This window comes from Hemibagrus wyckioides, unplaced genomic scaffold, assembly GCF_019097595.1.
Source record: "Hemibagrus wyckioides isolate EC202008001 unplaced genomic scaffold, SWU_Hwy_1.0 Contig27, whole genome shotgun sequence".
NCBI classification, from domain to species: Eukaryota; Metazoa; Chordata; class Actinopteri; order Siluriformes; family Bagridae; genus Hemibagrus; species Hemibagrus wyckioides.
In genome coordinates this window covers 145,475-162,912 of record NW_026690788.1, presented here as the reverse complement: position 1 = coordinate 162,912, position 17,438 = coordinate 145,475, and the positions used below count along the sequence as shown (strand labels likewise).

General features: G+C 35.7%; 1 non-coding gene across 1 annotated transcript; it reads left to right on the top strand.

Annotated features, from left to right (window-relative positions):
- Nucleotides 1-8,200: 8,200 nt before the first annotated feature.
- Nucleotides 8,201-8,272, top strand: trnap-agg (transfer RNA proline (anticodon AGG)). The gene has a single exon. It is a non-coding gene; the product is annotated as a tRNA-Pro (tRNA).
- The last annotated feature ends 9,166 nt before the right edge of the window (nt 8,273-17,438 follow it).

Here is a 17,438-nt window from a genome sequence, read left to right as displayed (position 1 = left end):
GTGTTAAAGCTTGACACAGGAAACCTGCTCTCCACATAGCAATATCTCTACAGATGGTATAACCACTACAGAACAATTCTGGGGTTTTTTTAGCAGTGACTATAACTGCCTTATTTATTAGTGCATCATTTGTTTTCTGCTCTTGTGCACAGTATTCACAGTAAAATAAAGTCAATTCAGTTTAAGTTGAACAATGGACACTGCTACAAACAAGGAGACCACTCGCGTGCGGTGCTGCGTGTGCCGCTGTCAAACCTTTATATCCTTTTATTTAGGAATAAATATTTTACAATGATAAAATAGCATGTCTGATGCAATGGTTTGTGAAGTAACAGTGTTTTTGTTCTGTGTTGTACTGGTTACTCAGTTCACTGTCACTGATAATGTTAAGTAATAATCTGTAAAAAGTTATACTACAACAGCATCACTTCCTGGGTGTGTCCTTCTAGAGACGTGTAAAGTTCAGCACATACAGCACTATTATACAGAATCCTCACAGAGCTGTGTTCAGAAATGGATCAACTATACAACTTACTGTACATAGTGAGATACATACCACTGATTCTCACTCTAGTTACAGGTAAATTTCAATCAGTTATTAATTATTACAGTGATATTTAATCAGTTAAATAATTGCATTAATTAATAAGCATGTTTGTATTAATCTAGTAATTTCTTGATTCCTTAAGTCAATATTGGAATTACAAAAAATACTTCACTGACATGTTTCTTTATATTTTTGTCACACCAGGTAGCTTTGCAGATAAAATTTGGCCAACAGATGCAAACATTGTCAGGAAAGAAACAGAGACTGTTACTCTGAAATGTTCATATGAGGCAAGCAGTGAATACATTTATCTTTACTGGTACAAACAATATCCTAACAGCGCACCACAGTTTTTACTGTATAAAGGCGCAAGGTCAAATGAAGGTTATGATAGCACTCCTGATGATCATCGACTAGAGTCAGAAACAAGCAGAGACTCTACTGAACTTACTATCAGAGGTCTAAAGCTCTCAGATTCTGCACTCTATCATTGTGCTCTAAGAGTTGGAGCACAGTGATACAGAGTCACTGAAAGGCTTTACAAAAACATCAACATGGTATATTAAGTTTCTAAAACCACAGAAGATGAAAGAGACTCACTTTACCAACTTATCAGTTAACCACAGATACAAACAACATTTGTGAAAACATTTGCAGCTGGAGCTAATAGCCTAAATAGAAACATGAGGGATTAACACAACTATACTTTAATTCATGAATCTACATCTACATTCATTTATTAAATGTTTATTCTGCATGTTCATTTGAACAGATGTGAGTTTGATCATACAGATAAAAAAATAATAATAAAAAATTAGTGACAAGATTTGATTGCACATAAGGGTAATGTCTATAATCTTAAACATAATTATTTGATGGACGGATGATGACTCTTGCCTTTTGAGCTTGTCCTCTGTTTTCTTATTTGTACTGTGATGTAAACGTTCCAACTTAAGGTGGACTGCTGACACTAAATTTCCCCTAAGTCTGAATGAGTGTGTGAATGTGTCTGTGCATTTTGTCCTGCATTAGACTGCTGTATCATCCAGGGTGTATTCCTGCATCATCCCTAGTGTTGCTGGGAGAAGCTCCAGATTCACCTGCCCAGGACAAAGCATGAATGAATGAATGAAGGTGTGTATATATAATGTATATAGACAGTTGTGGAAGTGTGACCAGGATAAAGTAGGTACTAAAAATAAACTCTGATTGAATGACCATTCATTAGGTTTCAGCTGCAGCTTATGGATCTGGGGCTTGGTTTTACTGTAGTTTTAGCATACTAAGATTTGCTAATTGTCTAGTAGATGAGAAAGAGTTGCTGTGTGAGGTAAAGCAGAGTTATCATGAATATGAATAAATATGATGTTTATTTCAAAAGATAAACACAAACTAACTAAACACTCAGGATAACAATGTTATTATGCCCACTTGGTTTTCTTCACTATTGCTGATATTGCTAAGTCCTTTAGTTTGCAAGTTACAAACCAAAAGAACAAGTATTTTAAAAAGTTGCTTAATAATAAATTGTTGTCAATAAATTCAAATAAATTGGTGTATTTATATTAAAGGCTGTTGACAACAATTCATCCACCCAGAATACACTGTTTAATGTAATCACAATCATCTTTAAGTAACCAAACATAACTATAAAATAAATACATATCAGTTTCTGATTGCCAGTGAAATGTAGTTAGAGTGAGAATGTTCTTTTAGCTGATTGTTTATAACAGACGTGTTCTTGAACATTAATGAGGAAAGGCTCAGGTGCACAGTTTATTCTCCTCTTGATCAATAGATGAAGAAAATTGTTGGAGGAAAAGTTTCTGTTCCTCTGCAGCTCTTTTTCTCTATAGACAATATTCTGTTTGTGAGACCTGTATGATTGTAATTAACACCAGTGCAATCATAGCTCCAGTTTTGTTCTTTGGTCACTACACTTAATTAACCCTACTGAATAAAATCAGATGGAAAAATATTTGAAGTGAACTGGAACAGCGATTTAGTCCAGGAACTCTATGGAACTCTGTATGGGAAGGCTATACAAAGAAATGCAAAAAATACTAAGTATATACATTATATAATATTAATTATAGTTCAGAAGTTTATTTATTAATGTCATTAATAAATAAATTACCTTCAATTACCTTAAAAATGAAAAAGAAGAGCAAAAAGATGGTTTAGTTAGTTATCTTATTGTGGGTCAGGTGCTAGGACTCTGTTCACACTTGTAGATGAAGGTGATGATGTTAATCTGATAAAATCGGTCCGTAGGATGAAGATGATAACATTGTCAGTAAGGAAACAGACACTTTCTTATGAGTCAAGCAGTCATTGTGTTTGGCTTTAATTGCACAAACAATATCCTAACATTTTATTTCGGGGGCCCCTCTGTGCCACCAATATGACTAATTATAACTTATTATTGTCATTTTGTATAATAACCATTGTCCATTGACAGATATCAAAAAAAGACGATGTCATTTCATGTACTCTTGGGGGCCCCCTGGTGGCTACGGGGCCCTAAGCAGCCGCTTAGTTCGCTTATGCCTTGGGCATAACCACTTCCTGACTCAGTATCTGACAGTCAATATTACTAATGTAATGTATGATATTTAGGAATGATCATAAAATTATCAAAACTTCCGCGGATTTCTGCAGGACTTGAAGAGCTGGACACTGGGTGAGATCGCCTGTGCTGCGGGTCTGTCAGTGTGTGTGTGTGTGTGTGTGTGTCTAAATAGTGCCCTTTGCACTTACCCATTTGTTTTGGGTTTTCTGTTTGTTAATGTATTAGTTATCACAGTATGCATTTGGGGCTGCTATTTTATTTTATTTCATTTTTAAATGGACGGGTTTTAAGCTGTAGCTGGGCTGGAAATCTTAGGTCCAATCCGGAAATCACTGGTTACTATGGTTACCGCGTCCTGCGGGGAGAAAGAGCTCCTTCTGACAACACTCAGCCCCTCACGGTAGGACGATCTTTATCCTTTAATGTCACACTGATTTTACAATAAATATACAATAAACAATAAATATACAATATAATATAACATAATATACAATACAATGTAATATTTACCCCAGTAGTAGGACACCTTTAAGAACCCTGGCTACTGTTTAAAACTTAAACATGCTAAGTCTTGTGATTGGGCAGCTTGCTAGCTAGTGTAAATAATAAATTATAGATTAATGTTATCTACTGAGAGAGCTTGTCTGTTTGTTGTAATTATTACACAATTGTTTGGGTCAGTTGATGTAAATATAATATTTAGTTAGCCTGCTAGCAAACTTGCCTACTGGTGCTAATGCTAAACTCCTGAACCAAGCTGATGAGCTCGGCTAACGAGAATTTATTTCCACATTATAATATTTACCCCATCAAACAGATCACTTTTCCCAACCCTGAGTACTGGTTTCACACTAAATCATGATTAGACTAGTGATTATCCAGTTAGCGCCCCAAAGGACTTGGTTACAGATGTATGTTATCTAGCTAGCGAACCTCGCTAATCATTTCATTTACACAATATCATATAGAGTGTAAAGCTTGCTGAACTCGGGTGAAGGTTTTAATAATTATTCCGTATAATATTTAGATAGATTTCGGATGATGGACTGGGACAGGAGGTTTTTGAGACTTTAATCAGTCACCATGTACGGTGAATTACCCCAAGCTAATGCTAATGCTAGATAATGCTAACTAATGCTAATATTTGTCTGTTTATTCTCAGCTTAACTAGTTTACAAACTCACATGTTCATTAACGTTTCGGCGTTAAAAAAGAAATTGTTGTATTTTTACGTCTCCCTTTTTTTTAAATATCAAAATCCTCTATTTCTGGGTGTGGGTGAAAAAAACACTGGTTTATCTACACTGTTAGCAAGCCTGGATAATTAACTTGGTAGCATCATTAAGATAAATATCGTAATGAGTAATGCAAACCTTTTAACCGGTAAACAAACCTTTCCTTTATTTTACTCAAGCTGTTTTTACTGTAAGGAACGTGACAGAATGTTAGATGTGTTATTATGAAACTGTGATGAGAAGAAGCACTTATGATGGGGCGGCGGGAGGAAATGTACAGTACATCATCTTTTTTGGAGAACAGGACATGTTTAGACTTACATCCTGCTTCGTGTTAAGGTATAAATTAAGTAGCCATCTAGAACACCATAAGTGAATTACAGAGATTTTTTTGTTTTTTACGTTTTAACAGGATGCAGTTGGCGTACAGCTGGCCTCCGTGGCTCCGATTGGGTTCCGTGAAAGATTCGTTCATTTTGAATGAATCCGTAATATGACTCGGGAGAGATTCGTTCATTTCGTATTGACCGCGCATGCGCAAGATCCTATCTGGTACTGTGATTCATTCAAGTTAATTCATGATAAAGGCACATGGTTACTTTTTGTTTATTCAGTACACTGTTATTCTGAAATGTTCATATAAGTGAAGCAGAGATAACATTCTGCTTTATTGGTACAAACAATATCCTATAATTATATATCCTGTAATTTATTTTCCATTCATACATTTATTTATTCTTTCATGTGTTTATTATACCTGTGTGTATAAATGTATGTTACTTTACCAAATGTGAACTAAGATCCAGAACAAAATGTGAGCACTCCAGACCATAATTCCATTGTATAGTTACAAGAAGTTAAAATGGATGAATAAGGAAAGTGTTAGTCAAATTTGCTTTCCTTTTATTGATCATAATGAAATTCATCAAGATTGAGTGAAACTGAAATGAAAATGGAAATTTTGTATTAACATTTGTATTTTCAGTTAAATGGATGTACAATGTCTGCCAAATTTTAAATGGATCAGCAAAAATCCATTCACAGTTGCATTTCCCAGGTCTTAAGTGTTACGACCCTGACCTGTGGAAACAGCACTTACTCTTCACTTAAGCACTTAAGAAGCCCTTTCTCTACAAAAAAACATGGGAGCATCTTAACAAATTTGGGAACAATATTTTTTTGGACTGATGGTTAATCATTATTCATAGTTTCATGTTTGGTGAAGGTCAAACAGAGGTTATCACAACAAACACCTCATACCAAGTGTCATGTTGGTGGAGGGGTGAGGATTCGGTTGTTTTGCAGCCACAGGCTCTAGAAAACTTTTAATCATTTGGACATTGATGATCTCCACTTTATATTAGAATATTCTTGAGACAAATGTAAGACTGTCCATGAGCTTATGTTGTGCTGAAACTGGGTCATATTAAAGGACAGTAATCACAGGCACACCAGCAAATTTGTCTCTTTAAGGATGCTGAATCTGAGGACTTGTTTTTGTCTAGGTTAATGTCAGAAATACAGATAAAAAAGAAAAAGACGGGTTATTCTTGTGTTCTGATACGCTGAAATGCTGTAATGATTCCAAATGAATCTGTGAATTGAAAGTGTGAACTATTCCCAGCGTGGTGAGCAATACTTTTGTTTTAAATATATTGATGGTTCTTGATGTAAATAATGTATATGTCTATTTAAATTCAGCTCCTGCAGATGGCAGTACATGACATGAAAATACTCTAGAACTGAACCTGATTGGACCTGGACACAACAGAACCATGTGGAGTGTTAAAGTAGCCATGAACATTAAACCTGAACAAAGCTTCAGCACAGATACATGGTGTGTGGAGTGCAGTCCGACTGAAACACTTGAATTACTGCAGAATCTTGAGCTTAATACAAGATGCTTATGTATTTGTGCACATGCTCTCAAACACCACCTTGTTAGGGGTTTTATATTGTTATAATTTTATGGGGAATTTTTTAAAATCCTATCAATCACTACAGTACCTCTGGTGTTTTGTTTAGACTTTAAGGGTGTACTATAAATCTGCTGAAGAATTTAATTTCACAATAAGAATTGTTTGTAATTGCAACAATATATTTTGTAGATTAGAAAAGGTTTAAGTTCATAGAAATAGGAAATACAGGAACTAAATATATGAATCTTTTGCTCATTAAATTCTTTTAGAACATGTGTGTGTATTTTACATAATGTGGCAAATCCTGCACTCTGATTGGTTAACACAGAGGGAATCTACAGTTGAGGCTTTGTACACAAGAAATGCTTAGATGCTTCACTGAAGACAGAGTAGAAGGAAACTTGACATTTACTGTAACATAAAAAGGAAACTTTCAGAAGAACAGAGGAAATTAAAACATGATGGTTTTCTGTATATTTCTGTTTTTACCATGTTCATAGGTAATCTTATATTTTATATATCCCCATATATCATGTTTAAATGTTTTATAACTAGTAAAGAAATGTTTCCATGTGTGAGTGTTTTAGATTGTAAGCATGTACTGTATGTATACTGTATAATATAAAATGATAATATTCTGAAATAAATGTCCTCTTCAGGTGAGAGCACACAGGACAGCATTACTCCAGCATCTTCTGCTGTCTATGGTAAAGAGGAGCAAGCAGTTACACTCTCCTGTGATTATAAATACACGGTTTCTATGAACAATCTACAGTGGTATGGACAATATTCCAATGCAGCACCAGAATTCCTCGTTCTGTTGACGGAATCGGGAGGGAATCAGACAGGTGATACTCCTCATCCTCATTTGTCTGCTAAAGTTCATAAGAGTCTGAAGCGTGTGGATTTGGAGATCTCGCCTGCTTCAGTATCAGACTCTGCACTGTACTACTGCGCCTTGCAGCCCACAGTGACAGGAAAGTCAACTTCACTGTCCAAAAACCTACAGAGACCTCAAACATGAAAGTGTTAAAGAATCACAATAAGAAGAAAAGACTGGAAGCTATGCATAACATCAGCATTCTGATTATTGATCCAATAGAAATGTATGTATATAACCATATATGAATACTTTATTTGAATTGAATAGACAAAACATTCTAAGTGAATCCAAATACAGATAGAAAAGTTAGGTGTGTGTTTGAAGAAGCCACATGTTCACTCCCTCTGCAGTATTAAGTGCAGTTCTCATAAACAATAGTGGCAGGTTTGATGGTTTATTTACTTAATGACAGTGTAAAGATCACATGCTGGAATTTGATTCTGTTCTAGGAATAAAAATGTGCATATTGTAAACTCTTTTGACAAGCAGCTGATTTGATTTATTTTTATTTTATGTTTGTTTGTTTGTTTATTTTACTGAGCATGAGATTTAATGTGTTCATCATGTGTGTCTTTGCAGGATCTTTAATATATTTTTGAGAATTACAGGATACCTGAAAGTATGTATAACTAAGAATAAGAACTGTGGAAAATAAAAACACAGTTTCCATCACACAATCAGGAAATAAATAAGCTCTACTGAAATAGTGCTCCATAATCAATTCTTGAGGTAGATGAGCTACAACAGCTAAAGACCACATCGGGTTTCATTCCTGTTCACCAAGAACAGAAATCTAAGAATACAGTAACAACCCTGTAAATGACATAATTTGGCCCAATGGCAAGAGCTGCTTACTTGGTTCACACTTAGCGTCTGGATTCCAAAAAGGTTTGAATCCCACAGGAGCTCTCGCTTTATTGTTAACTTGACTTTGTGTAACCGAGTTCCTTTTACTCGGACCCCAGTCCATATGAGCAAGAAGGTCATACAGTTACAGAGTACAGTGAACCTTCATTGGCGCACATCAAGATACAGGGATGACCTGGCTCGTTGGTCTAGGGGTATGATTCTCGCTTAGGGTGCGAGAGGTCCCGGGTTCAAATCCCGGACGAGCCCTGGTTTTAAATGGAATAGAGAGGTTGGGATAAAACTAATGGAAACTTGCACTGCTGGCTTGGTTCTCGCTTGGAAGCTTGTTTCTCCAGAGGTCCAAGGAGATTCAAATCCCACTGTAATTACCTCTGAAAATTAAAGCTCCAACCTGGAGCCTATCTCTGGAATACAGGGAGCGGGATGGAGAATGTCACACTTTGTGGAGACATGAACCTCTGAAATATTAATATAATAGAGTACAGAAAGACCTCAGAATATTGTCATTTTACTAACACCATTCATCATGTTCACTGTTATATTCATGTGTCTGTGGCTTTCATTAGGTAAGTTATCATTGATCTTTTCAGAAAGGAGGGTAAAAGGTAAATCCCTATGCCACCACGTCTGTCTGCTAAAGTTGATGATAAAACTAAACAAGTGGATCTGATCATCTCCTCGGCTGCTTTTAATGTTTGATAATATACAATTAGAAGGTAATTTATTCATAATCACACTCTCTGGTATCACCCAGATGAGGATGGGTTCACATTTGAGTCTTCCTCATATCGTCTCACAGAGTTTTTTCTTGCCGCTGTTGCCTCAGAGTTGCTCATTAGGGGTAAAGTTAATTTTCAACTTTGTAATTTCTATTCTGAATTTCTGTATTTCGGTAAAGCTGCATTGAGACAGTGTCTATTGTTAAAAGTGATATGAATGAAAATGAAGTGAACTGAATTTAATTACCTTTTGGGAACAGACACAGCAAATTTACTTATGAGAGATTGGATCCAGTTTCCTATGATTTTTATCATAGGAAATTATCATAATTATTTATAAATGTACAAATAATTAAAAAAACACACAAACAGATAAAGGCTTATAGTATGGTATAGATGATGAACCTTAAAATACAACACAGCCATATTAATGACTCTACACTACAACTGCATCACTTCCTGGGTGTGTCCTTCTAGAGACGTGTAAAGTTCAGCACATACAGCACTATTATACAGAATCCTCACAGAGCTGTGTTCAGAAATGGATCAACTATACAACTTACTGTACATAGTGAGATACATACCACTGATTCTCACTCTAGTTACAGGTAATTTTCATCAGTTCATCAATTAATTAATGGAATTAACTAATATTCATAGAATTAATTCATTTATTTTTAATGTCAGTGTTTTTGGTGTTACACAAAAAATTTTTTTTAGAATTTTTCGATATTTGTATTATATTTTTATTAATCATTTTTCAATACAACAGGCAGTTCTGCTGATAAAATTTGGCCGAAGGACAAAGATGTCAACATTGTGGGGAAGGAAACAGACAGTGTTACTCTGAGATGTTCATATGAATCAAGCAGTGGTAGCATTCTGCTTTACTGGTACAGACAATATCCTAACAGCGCACCACAGTTTTTACTGTATAAAGGTGCAAAGTCAGCAAGTTCAGCTCAGCGCAACCCCTCTGGCTCTCGATTCAATGCAGAAACATCCCCAGACTCTACTGAACTCACTATCAAACATCTGCAGATCTCAGATTCTGCACTCTATCACTGTGCTCTTACAGTAGTAGCACAGTGATACAGAGTCACTGAGAGACTGTACAAAAACCTATGAAATAATTCATTTGAAGTTCAACGTTTAATATCAAAGATACTTCCTTTAGCAACTTATCAGTTAACCACAGACACAAAAGACATTTGTGGTAACATATGCAGCTGAAGAAAGAGAATAAAATAAAGAGGCACTGTGTCACTTGTTGGTGGTGTGTACTGTTTAAAATTTAATTCATTGTACTTTGCTGCAGTTTTTCCCCATGATTAATTCGAATGAATTTTCATTCATGTATATGTACAAACACAAATTAGGATTTGTCATGTATTCTAAGAGGCACAATATTGTACAACTTGTTTGGGGATTCACAACATTCAGAAGTGTCTAATTTAAGAGGTGTAGTATAATCTAGGGAAGGAGAATAATATTTTCAAAGGTGTCCCAAAGTAACATTGTCAACCTTGCAGAAAATATCCCAATGGCATTTTCCCCCATTGTTCTCTTAAAGGTTTTGTGGAGGACAGGGGAGTCAGGGAATCAAACCTGAGGTAAATATTATGCAATGTGCTTGATGATGATGATACTTATGTATTTTTATTTAAAAAAAGCACTTGTCTGGTGCCTCCATTGTCTTGGACTTCCAAATGTCATCAAAATGCAGACAAAAGCCATAAATATCATTAAAATAAGTTCAGGTGCTCTAACTGGCAGACTGTTACAGATTTGCAGTTGCAGGTCACCATGTCAACATGACAGATGAAGAATATCAATATTGTATTTATACTACACACTTATACTGATCAATGCGTACTGTATCAGTGGCCGAGCAGAAGATACTGAATCAGAAGCAGTAGGTACTGATAAAATCATTGAAAAGTAAGGAACAGGTGTGCAGCGGTGGGGCGGTAGGGTGCATACAACGTTAACAAAAACACATGGGAACATAATTAAACCCTGCCAGACCACCCTCTGGTGTCCTGGCAGGGAACTGTCCAGCAGTCCATGACAGTAAATGCAGTCAGTCTGCCTAAAGATGTCTAAAAACTGGTTATGCTGCATTTCTCATTCTATAAATGTCACACTTTGTTCAGTTTAATTATGTCTGTGATGGACCTGTATTGCCAGAGAGAAGAGCTTACACACTCTGTACAGATGGCAGTAGATAAAGTTTTAAAATGTTTTACTGACCTAATCAGAAGATGGGAAATTTTGCCAACAGAACATAATTCCCAGGCTGTAACACAAACATGTTAATATGACTAATTACAATATGTATTTTCATGTGTATCATTACATGAATTCCACAATGGGTTCATTCACTGATCTTCCTAAATAAAGGCTCCAGAATCATGGACACACTAGGCATAAGGAGGGAATACACCAGTGGTGGGTTATCAGTGCCAGCAAGGCCTTCTCTGCTGGCCTAAACAGCAGTGATCTGAATCACTGACTTGCATTTTAATATATTTAATATATTTTTCCATGAATGTGTATTAAATTATTCACAGTTGTCTATTCTCTAAACTTCATAGCTTTTCTCTTGGTTGCGCTGCTTCCAGTAGTGTATATTTATGATAAGAGTATTTATCCAATCATATTTCAGCCAGTGGCTGACATCATGTGTTGCCAGGGTGAAAGAAATCTGCCTTAAGGCCTTCAGAATCAATAGTGCAGGCGCCCATAGCTTAAAATAAATGGCAATGAAACTGTTAAATTAACCAATCAGATTTCGAGTTGGCGTCATTGGGTCCATCTAGCAGGCATACGATTATGTCAGCAATTTCCCGTCCTTTGATTGGATAATCAGAGAATATATACTTTGCTATTTAACGGTTGATTAGTATCTATTGCCGTGGCGTCATAATGATGGTATAGAGGTGGAGTAATTCAGGAAGGACACCAGTGAAGGCCTAGGTGTGAAATTCACAGCCCACCACTGGAATATACCATATCACAGGTGTGGAAAAAGTACTGAGAATGTACATGTACATGAAGCTTTGCACATTGTCACTATTTGTGTAAGTATTTTTATTTCTACTGAAACCAGTGCTACTTAATGAAAAGAAATTAATTTGTATTTAGTTAATGTTGACTATTTTCATGAAATGAACTAAGTTCCTGCCACTTAATATTGGCTTCCTTTCGTTCCTTTCTGTTCTTTGGGCACATCCCCAAGAACACTGCTTGTTGATGTCTCCTTTCCAACAGAATGGAGTTAGTGAAATTATTACAATAGTCGTCAACTGAAAAGTGATGAGCCCTTCCTATATTGTTAACATGTTACATGGAATAGACTGAGTGGGACAAAACTAATGGAAACTTGGAGTGCCGGCTGCTTGGTTCTCATTTGGAAGCTTGTTTCTCGAGAGGTCCAAGGAGGTGCAAATCCCATGGTGTATTTCACCAAATAACCTCTGAAAATCAAAGCTCCAACCTTGAGCCTATCCCAGGAATGCTGGGAGTAGGGTGGGTCCTTGGATTGAAGCCTCTTACAGGACACCATGCTAAAACACTCATTCACACCTAGGGGCAATCTAGATAAATCAGCTATTGGCATGTCTTGTGGCCATGGAGAGAGCGTCCAAAACTCCACATAGTGAGTAATCTGTGGCTCAGAATCAAAGCAGGGATGCTGAAGCTATGTCAAGGTGCTACCTATCTACTTGACTAACTAGCTGCTGTAGCTCACTAGTGTGTGTATTATTTTAAGCAAATTATAACAAAATATAGATGATTCAGAACTTAGCCAACTGCTTGCTATCGGGTTGTAGACGTAATCTGGTGACTTCACATGACTTCATCTCACAGCTAAACAACACAGCAGGACCTTCATCAAACTGAACAAAAGAGACATGCTTTTACTTGACCAAAGTCTGCAGTGAATTGTCGTATTGCATGCCTCTAAAATGTGCACATAATAAAAAATACCAGCATAAACGTATGCCAAAAATGATTCACTGTAAAAAAAAAAATTAGAACGTGTCGCAAGTAAGCAAAGGTTCACTAGTGAATTAAAATTAATCTGAATATATGATTGAATGCAGTTACTATACTACAGAAACAATATGGAAACAATTAGTAAAGAGTTTCTCATTCTAGTGAACTGCTTAATATTATCACTAAATCTATCAAAATTTAGCCTTAACAAACTTAAACAAGCAATAAAATATATTATGAACATTCACTGCTTGTTGTTTAAACAATGGATTTAGCATATATAATGCCAGAACTGACAAAATATTATTACTAAGTAAAAGTGGGTGGAGCTAGTTGTGGTAAGATACAGTTTAGAAAGTTTCACAGAGATCCTGCCATTTATACCTACTGCAAGAGAGACACAACAGTCATGTTACTCTTCTTTATTTTCATAGTTGTTAAAAACATTGGTAAGTCATTTATATAATATACAAACTTTAGATGAATGCTGGAAATGAGCTGATACCTAAACATGATTAATTAACTTACACAATGAAAGTAGAAATGGTTATGTTGTTGCAATGTTTTACAGCAGGTGCTGTTGACAGCAGCATTACACCAGAACAAACCATCATATCTTCAAGTGAAGGCAGCAACATCACACTGACCTGCACATATGATGATTCAGCTCTCTATCTCCACTGGTATCGACAAAAACCTCAATCAGAACCAGAGTTTCTGCTGCTAATTCCTAAATCCTCAGATAGTGTCACTAAAGCTGAACATGACCCACGACTATCCACCAAAGTTCGTAAAACGAACAAGAAAGTAGATCTGGAGATCTTTCCTGCTGCAGTATCAGACTCTGCACTGTACTACTGCACCATGGAGCCCACAGTGACACAAAACTCAAACAGACTGTACAAAAAGTCAAGCTGCATGTTTTTCTCAGCAGGGGGAGATGTTTACCTGTTTCATTCAAATACACTTTTCTTTCTTAATTCTCAGACTCTGATGTTGATTTGCTTTGAATTTCAACAATGATCCTCTTACATATGTTGGTAATGCTTATTGGTTGAACAATCAGAGAAGAAATCCTTTAAAAATAAATGTTAATCTTTAATCAAAAAAATGAATTTGTTATTCCCCTGATGTAATAAAAATGTAACACAAAGTTCAATAACAATATGTATTTAAATAATTTAGGATGCTGATTTTTAATTTAACACTGAACTAAATACTTCACTCTTCATTATTTGGCAGATTATAAAATAGCACTTAAAATCACAAGTTGTGGTTGAAATGGAAATGGTTGCTCCACTCCAGACTCTCACTGTGCTGCCACATGTTCACTCAGTCTCCACAGCACTAAGGGCAGTTCTCATAGCCAGTGGTGGCAGCTTTTAGCCCACTGACTTTAGCTAGCTTAGTAAATGACAGTGTAAAGTTCACATGTTAGAAATACCACAAAATGCTATACTATTACAGGAATAATGATAATAAATGCTAATTCTTTGATGAACAGTTATTTCTTTGTTTATTGTGCTTGAGATCTGACGTGTTTAACATATGTTTCTGTGCAGGTTTACTTTGGTCTTGAGTCTTGAATAATAAGAATGTCCACTAGTTTGATTTCCCAGTGTGTTTTTGACATTGATTGAATTATTTCAGCACTTAATTGTTGGGGGTTTTGGGAATATGTCTGTTACCCTCTGAGACCCTGCATCTGCAGAACCTGTAAAAGAAAGCAAGATTGTTTAGATTTTTGTTTCGGGCCCCAAGTCACAGATGATCCTAATTATATTTGATAATAAATCTGTACTACTGTTAATAATTAGGGGTGAATCAATACTAATCTGTAAACTGCAAAGTGTTTTTGATGATGCCTAATGTTTTCACAGTGGCTTTATTAAGCAGATGGCTTTATCAATTATATTAAAATCAAATGGGTAAAATAGTAAAATAGACAAAGACAGAAAAGAGGCTGGTTTGTTCATTACCTCAGTGAAATACCCTCCAAACTGTCCTATTTATAATCACAACAAACAAATAAGCAAACAAACAATGCCCCAATGTGTGTATATTATTTTTTTCAACCACAATATATAGTAATTTAATGATGATTTAATGTTTATAGAATAGATTGATTGTTTTCATTATTAAAAATGATATGTTGTCAGTATTTGTTTACTATGTGCTTAGGACAGGTTCCTCATTCAAGGTTGACTAGAACTCATTCATTAGTGCACTGATTTTTTCTACTGTTTTGTCATAGAATCATTTCATAAAAGTATTTTGGTTTCAAATATTATCTTGTGATTAATAATCAAGTATTTAAGTAAATTTAAGGTCATTTTGTGTGTTTACTCCCCTGATAGGACATGATGTAGGACTTTCTTTATGACCAATTCAGTAGAGTTGAGTTTTATGACTGCTTTCAACATCATTGTGGGAAAAAAAAACAAGGCAATCTGTGGCAATCTCCATTAAAATATTCTTATTTTATTAATGAGAAAGAGAGAGAGAGAGAGAGAGAGAGAGGGAGAGAGAGAGGGAGAGAGATCCAAACTCATAATGTCCAAATATTGAGTATAGTACAGTTATCATGAATATACATAAATACAAGTAGGTGGAGCTAGAGGTGGAGATGTACATCAAATAGTAACACTGACATTCATTTCTAAAGCTAGAGGTTTGAACTAAACACTCAGGAAAACAATGTTGTTCCTCTTCGTGGTGTTTTTCACTCTTGCTGATGTTGGTAAGTCATATACACTGCACACAAAATATTATTTTTTCTAAATAAGAAGACACAATTTTCCATGTGAAATGTGTCATTTATGATTAAAATATCACAATATTGTTGTAATGTTTTTATAGCAGAGGCTGCTGACAATAACATTAAACCAGATCAAACCAATGTATTTTCAATGGAAGGCAGCAACATCTCACTGTCCTGCACATATACTGGATCAGTTGACAGACTTCACTGGTATCGACAAAAACCTGGATCAAGACCTGAGTTTCTGCTGCTAACTGATGAAAGTGGTAGTTATGTCACTGAGGCTCAACCACCTCATCCACGATTGTCCATAAAACCAGATAAAACGAGTAAGAAAGTGGATCTGATCATCTCCTCTACTGCTGTATCAGACTCTGCTCTATACTACTGTGCTCTGACGCCCACAGTGACAGGAAATCCAGCTGCACTGTACAAAAACATTCACACAGTTTTGTTAAATTGAAAGAAGTTTTGCCAATGCTTTAGAGAAAGTTACATGTCCTTTTGGGGGATTCTCTCTTTCTCTCTACTGATCAGGGTCATGGTTGATATGGAGTCTGTCCCACACATGAGGTAGGAAACACCCTGAATGGGATGTCAGTCCTTTGCAGAGCTCCATACACAAACCCTTTCACATACTTATTTACACATAGTGAATTTATTAGTAAATTTACTACTGTCATGTATTTTGGAGGTGATGCAAAATTGCACACAAACTGACAGTAACCTGAACACATCATCAAACTGGGGATCCTGAAGCTGTGATGCAGCAACACTACCTGCTGTGTCACTGTGCTATCACACTGTTAAAATCCTTCTGCTTAAAGTGTTTTCTTGTAGTGTGGTGTTGTGTCATTGTTATAATAAAGAACAATTACTTATTTTAAGTATTATGTATTTTGACAGCCAAACTTTAACAAGCCATGAACATATTTCACCAAGCAATGTTTAAATCTTTTATTTACTTTATAATCTTGCATAGTCTGTTGTCACTGAACCTTTCATACTACAAAATTGTAATTGCGATAAATGTGATACGTTTATTGGTGTAATAGGGGTGTGTTCACTACATGCTCATTCACAGATAATGTTCACACACTACACTATCTTTTACCTGCTGAAGTGTGTCTCACCCTTAACTTTTTCATGAAAAGGTGTGTGTGTGTGTGTGTGTGTGTGTGTGTGAAAGAGAGAGAGAGAGAGAGAGAGAGAGAGAGAAATTTTAAATTGCTAAATTATAAAACTATTTATTAATGTGTTATGTTTTTCTCTTCAGTGAACACAAGATGGCGCAGTCACTTATCTTATTGTGGGTCTAGAACTAGAGCACCACACAACCTGCTCACATTCTCTGAGATGATGTTGCTACTTTTCACAGTAAACAATTGTGACAGAGTTTACTTGTTATTCTACTAAATAGTTTATTTATATTCTTCTTTATAATGGGCAGTTTAGCAGATTAAATTGGGCTGACCGATGAAGATGCCAACATTGTCAGAAAAGAAACAGACTCTGTTATTCTAAAATGTTCATACGAGTCAAGCAGTGATTACACTGAGCTTTACTCTTCTTTTCCTTTTACCAACTTAAGAGCCATGCTTTTCTCACAAGATGGAGATATTTACACTTTTATATTCACATCATCATCATCCTTTCACATTAACCATCATTTAACCATCAAATGTAATATTTTAATGGACACAATATTAGAGGTTAACTAATGTTGTATTGTTTGTAGAATAAAGCCCAAACTGCACTTCACTAACAACTCCTCATACAGCTAGTTTGTTGTGTAACTGGTTATTATTGCATGGACCCAGTGGACACTGTGGATCAGAAACCCAGTAAACGCTCTGTTCTGGACATTCTTGTACCATTAAAGTTAGAATATTAATGATAAATTTGATTTATTTGGTTTATTTTAGATGGA